The sequence below is a fragment of the Anopheles cruzii genome, chromosome 3 (genome assembly GCF_943734635.1).
Source record: "Anopheles cruzii chromosome 3, idAnoCruzAS_RS32_06, whole genome shotgun sequence".
NCBI classification, from domain to species: Eukaryota; Metazoa; Arthropoda; class Insecta; order Diptera; family Culicidae; genus Anopheles; species Anopheles cruzii.
The window spans coordinates 52,724,921-52,731,274 of NC_069145.1; positions in this window are offsets into that span (position 1 = coordinate 52,724,921).

The following is a 6,354-nucleotide window of genomic DNA, read 5'->3' on the forward strand; positions in this document are numbered from 1 at the left end:
CAGAGCAGATATTCTCTATTTATACTGGGGAGCCAAACGGTCCGTAACAAAAACATAACATAAAAAAAATTGACACTTAATCGGTAAGCATGTGTCAATATAATAAAAATTTATAGTTAAAATTAAAAAAAACTTCACAAATAAGAACTTACATTATCTTTACTGCGGTGCCACACGGCACATAACAACGGATATAACAGCCTCCTACCGCGACAATTTTGACAGTAAAGCGATCAGTAGGTGTCAAAAGCGTTGTGGGTCAGCAGACCCATAACGTGTTACGCGTAACAGTTATGCACAGTGTGGCAGCGCAGTTACGTTTGTAAACAAACGCTCGTTGTTACGTGTTATGTGTTACGTTTTACAGGGTCCGCTGAGCCACAAAGCTTTTGACACATGCTTACCGATTAAGTGTCAAATTTTGTTATGTTATGTTTTTGTTACGGACCGTGTGGCCTCCCAGTTATGTTTCCTAGCTAGAAGAATAGCTCTTTATTGATGTTACTCATCCAAGAGGTTTTCTGCTACTAACGAATACTACAGGGTGGTCGAATAAGCGTTCTCTTTTTCATTTGGTTATAAAACAAAAACATCGGTCTTTGTTGTCGGTTGTCTTTCATCGGTCCCCAACAGATAACAGTCCAATGGTGTCAAATCGGAACTCTTTGGAAGTCAATTCACAACACCATTTGTACTGATTATTCGCTGTCCGAAGACGCGGCGCAACCAATCAATCGTGGCTGTTGCTGTATGGCAGATAGCCTCGTCCTGTTTTAACAAAATGTCATCCAAGTTCTCAGCTTCAATTTCGTCAAAGAATCAATCAGCCAACATAGCTCTGTAGCGTACGCCTTCGACGGTTACGGCGGCTCCTTCTTCATTCACTGACACGGCGGCCGATGATGCCGCTAGACCAAAATCCGCACCGAACAGTCACTTGTTTTGCATGCATTAGCTTCTCTTGCACGACGTATGGGTTATCCGAACTCCAAGAACGACAATTCTGCTTATTAACATAGCCACCGAGGTGGAAATGAGCTTCAACGAAATGAGCTTTTCAAATATCGTACCGTTTGAGATAAGACCTACCACTTTGGAAGTAAGTTTTTAATATTTCCCAGCTTTCTTCAAGCATTTGGCGACCCATTTCGTAAATTTTTAAGTGTTTACTAAATGTCTACTATTTCCCGAATCAAATTTGACGTTTTAAACGTCAAATAATGGGTAGTTCAAAATGAGAACGCTTATTTGATCACCCTGTACTTACTCCTATGCCAATACTAATACTAATACTAGCCCAATTTATGGCTGTATGTCATCTTGCAGCCATCCAGGCGCCAACACTATACGTTTATCAATTCGTTTTGGTGTTGATTTCTATTACCGACGAACTTTAATATGATGAATACGAAATAATATCGCGTCTTGTGAATTCTTCACCGCACGTTTCTTACCGCTAATTGGATATTTTGAATATCAAAACATAATAACGTGTCTTTGTAACGTTGTTATGTTTAAAACCGAAAACTTCAAGCTTGAAACTTCAACTTAATTTGCTTTAATCTCACTCAAATTAACTTATGGCCGGTAATCAACATTTCAAATGAGCTATTTAGAAAGAAAGTATACTCATATTTAGACATATCATTTAATTATTCAGTTGCCTAACTTCTTTTCGCTGGCGAGTGTATCTGTCGGGTTATTTGTTTGTTACAGCTGTGTGATGGTGAACCAATGTGTGATTGTTTTCGATTTCTGCGATGAATAATTAGGTTAGTTGCGTTATTGCATAAGTGAAATTGATGTGACTTTGATTCTTTTCAATGAGAATATTCTTATCGTTCTCATTCAAGTACGTCAAATCGATGTCTTTCTGTGGTCTGTGAAATTGCTTTATGTTCAAAAAACAGTTTTAAATCCGTAACTTTTACTATTTGCTCTAGAATCAGAATGTTTGAAGAGAAGAAACTCAATCCCGTTCGTACTGATTTGATCCAAATGCCCTATGTGCAGTGCAGTGTTTGCATTAATGATTCATGCTTTTGTATCTTTAAGCAAACTATGTGAATCGGAAACGTATCATTTAGATCGCCCCTCACTGACTGCAAATAAATCTGCACGTTCTATCTCCATACTCTTGGTTCCGGGATATTCTCGTCGAGTTGACTGTTGAGCAACATTTAGCGGAAGTAGCTAAATCAATTATTTCTCCGATGGCCCTGTGATAACCCCTGGAAACCTTGGTGGCCTTCTTCTAATGGTGGTAATTTTTCCATCGCCTGATTCTTTTCCCATTAGAAGGCCCAGAATTGAATAACGGGCCGCGGACCGACACAAATTAGTGCTTCGCCCGGGGGCCACCGTGGAGCCCGCCGGAAGATTAGTCACAACAACTTTACCCATAAATTACGCCATCAGTTACTGTGGCGCGAAAACAACATCGGCAAATGGAGCCTCCGTACCCGGTGCCCGGTAGGAGCGGTAAGTGAAATTTGGCAACTTTTAACCAAGCATAGCATAGCCTGGCGCTGCCTCAAAACTCCACCGTTAACCGTGCCGTAGTTTGGGGCCGGAAATTAAGCGAACGGTCGATGAAAATCGCTCGCCGGTCGAGAGCAGAGCAAACAGATGTTCCGATGGGAGCCAATTTTCAAATTCGATTAAACGGCGGCCCTCAAACATTCGCCCCCCGGGCACACGATCCGGTCGGTGCCCGAAAGAGAGCAGCACACTAACTAATGTACTGCTCTGCCCGGGCTCGTTGTTATCTCCTCCACCCATTCGCCAGTTCCCAAAGGCCAACCGAAGCTACAAACCCTGGTGTATGTTGCGACTGCGAAGCGATCGGCTGCATCGAAGGAGTTGTTCGGTTCGGTCGCGGCGGCGGCGTCGAGCGATTAAATTCATAAACTCCATGAATCAGCTCGCAATCAAGTGCGAAAAACGCAAATAGCCACACCGGGCGTGGCGAGGTGTAAATCCTGGAAGTCCACGACTCCACGGCATCCAGAAGTCGGTTTTCGGAACGGAAGTGACACTCCTTGGACACCATGGAACCATGGCGTGGTAGTAATCGGCAAAATGGGTAAAAATCCGGGAACTGAGCCACTGGAACGCGGCCGGGGGGGGGCGATGCGCGTCCCCCCCGGTGAAACCCGGTCCCGGTCACGGTGCGGCTCGAAATCGGGAGCGAACGGGAGTTAGAATGAAATTAAAAATTCAAAATAACCTCATAAATCTTGCTTATCTTCATGACCGATCCCTGGAGTGAGCCGAACTGGAACGGTTCACCATAAATATGGCTTTCTCTTGTTTCACACGGTGCCCTCGGCCCTGGCCTCCTAGCCCGCGCGAAAGTTTCTTGCATTTTACAGCCCCTCATTCTCGCCCGCTTTGTCTTCTCCCGGTCCCGGAGTGGGAAATACTTTTTCGCTTCTTCGTTCGGCGCTCGGCTTGTTCCTGTTCCTCGGGGGAGGTATATGCAAAAGCGGTGGTCGAATTTTCGCTCTAGGTGAAACTGGAACTTGAAGTGTCGGGGGTTGGGCAAACTTTTTTGTCGAAACCTTACCAGTGGGCCGACCACACAGGGAAAGTCGAACCCCTCCGAGGATGTCCCAGACGGGCTGATCACTCCGTCGCTCCGAGCGCTGCTTTGGTTCGACGTTACTTCAACACACAATAATGTGGCCGTGTTATTTTATATGTTTTGAGAAGAAAGAGAAAGTCCACTACCGATCAAAGGCGAGCCACAGGTGAAGACAATTTGTGGTTCACTCACTTTGAGTTGGGTTGGTCCCGGAACCGTTGGTTGTTTAATTTTTCTCAACGCCCCGCTTGCTCGTTATAATTTGGCCACGCTTCGGCGCATCGCATGTAAGACTCGCGCTCGGACCCCAGAATTAGATTGGTGGACATCTCGACCACATTACCACCACTTTTCCTGTTTCCTGAGCACCCCCCGGGGGGAGGGCGAGAAAAATGGCAACTTTGCCCACCACGGGGTGCTACGTGGCTCCGTGGCGGCCAAGTGCGCAAGTTTTAAGCTATTTCGCTGGATGACAGCACCACAGCCGGGTTTCGGCTTCTCGCCGGTGGCAGTTGCATTCTTGTCGGCTAGGAACGACCAACTAACATGGTTGCACCAGAGTACTTGCCCGGGAAGCCGGAAATTAAAAAATATTCAACCGGCCGGAATAAAGGAAGTTGGTCAACAGAACCCCAATCCCGGGGCGGAATTCGTGACTTCAGAGCAATGGCACCGTTTAGCCGGGGGTCCGGGGGTCAGTGTGTGGGGCGCGCGGCTTAATGCAAATTTCTCGCCCCACACGTCCGTGTGTGCGTTTTGTAGTCGGTGTCGGTGTGTGTAAGTGTACTGTGAAACCGTGGCGTGACCACGGTGAAGCTGGCCAACCGGCCAGCTCCGGAGAATTCTCTCATCAACGTGGTGATGCAGTCGGCTAAAAGCCGCCAAAGACCCGGTGTTAAAGTGGACGGCGAAACGGATGTAAATAAAAGCGGGGACAGCAGACGTGTGCGGGGGGAGGCGCCGGCGACGGTGGGACGCCCCACACGCCACTTAAGGAAGCTCCGGGGCATGTTATATTAAGCACAGGCGGCAAACTTTAAATTACCATTTGGCCCCGTTTCGGTGGCGAATCCGAGCGAAGCCGCTTGACGGAAGTGGTCGTTTTGGTGCTCGGAAGCTCGGATTGGTTCCAGAACCAGAGCTCGCAACAAGCAACAGACAAGGCGGAAGTGCGGCTTTGGCTTGAAAGAATCATGAAAAAACTGGCTTACAGATTTTTAAGCCCAACTTATCGGTCGGCAATCGACGGAAAAGGGTCGATACAGGTTAAAGTGAAATTGATGCGCTGTGTAATTAATTTGTTAGCCAGTATAAGTCAGTAAGTTTGTTACTATTCGTGAAAAATAATCTATGAAGCGCAAGTTTCTAACTAAAATTGATTTTTTATGGTCTTTCTAGTCGGGGCTCCAAGTTCCGGTTCGAACATTGTAAACATGAAACGTAGGAAAATTTAAATCAATTGTGGTGCTGCATTTTTGTCGTGGTGGGAAGCAGCCATACAGCGTACACAGGGTATTCCATCACGACCTATACTGTTGAAATGATAAATAACTCCGCCATTTTTCCGCCAAGATCGACTGACAAATAGCGAAGATATTAAACCTTTTAATAGTATGGGTCGTGATGGAATACACTCAGTCAACTTTCTATAGCCGCACCCACGTTTTTAACGTATCTTCCAAACGGTCTTTCCGATTCAACTTCTGGTTTTGGGACTTTTTTAAGTAGGCAAAATTATGAATAAACCCATTTGGTTGGATTGAAGTTTTATGATTTCTAGCTTTTTATCGACCAAATACGATATAGGCACTGTCAACTTTCTATAGCCGCACTTTGAGTTTTGCTTCCGAGAATAGTTTTCATAGCGAGTTTTGCAAGTGAATTACTTAAATATGCCAAAAGGAAGTGTTCTAAGTGAAAAAGAAAAGGGATTGATAGAGGCATATAGGCTGGAGGGTGTTGCTATTCGAGAAATGGCTCGAAGAATAAAGAGATCCAATAAAGTGATCGGTAATTAGTTAAAGGATCCTAAACGGTGTGCAACTGTGCAATGTACTCCGAAAAAAATCAAGATGTCGATGAGAACCCACTGGAACATTGTTAAATTGGCGTCAAATTCGACAATATCGCTATCAAAAATCAAATCTACACTGGATCTGCCAGAGAGCAGGGAAGATATTCGCAAGGTTTTGCAAAAGAGCCCGAATATAACTCGAGCAAAAATGACCAAAACACCAAATCCAAGCCTACTACACCAATAAAAACGTGTATTGGTAACCTGAACATGGAACGTCGGTGGGACATGGTATTTTTGGGTTTTCTTCTGCTTTTTCAAGAGCACATTTTGCATCAAAAGAACCAATTTCGTTATCTGGTTTTTTCGTGTAGGTGATCTTTTCTGATGAAAAAAAAGCTAATTTGGATGGGCTTGATGGTCTAACAGGCTACTGGCGAGATTTACGCAAAGATCCAGAGTACTTCTCAACCCGTAACTTTGCAGAAGGATCTCTGATGGTGTAGCTTGGGTTTTGCTCTGCGGACAAGCACAGTCTGGCTTTTACATCTTGTAAAATGGACTCTAACGATTACATCCAGGTTCTAGAAAACTGCCTGATCCCGTTTACAGCTGAAAACCGCCGAAAAAATTGGTTTTTCAACAAGATAATGCTAGCATTCACACCTGTTCGATAACTCGAACATGGTTTGCTACCCATAAAATCAATTTGCTTGGGTGGCCAGCGCGAAGTCCGGATCTAAATCCAGTTGAA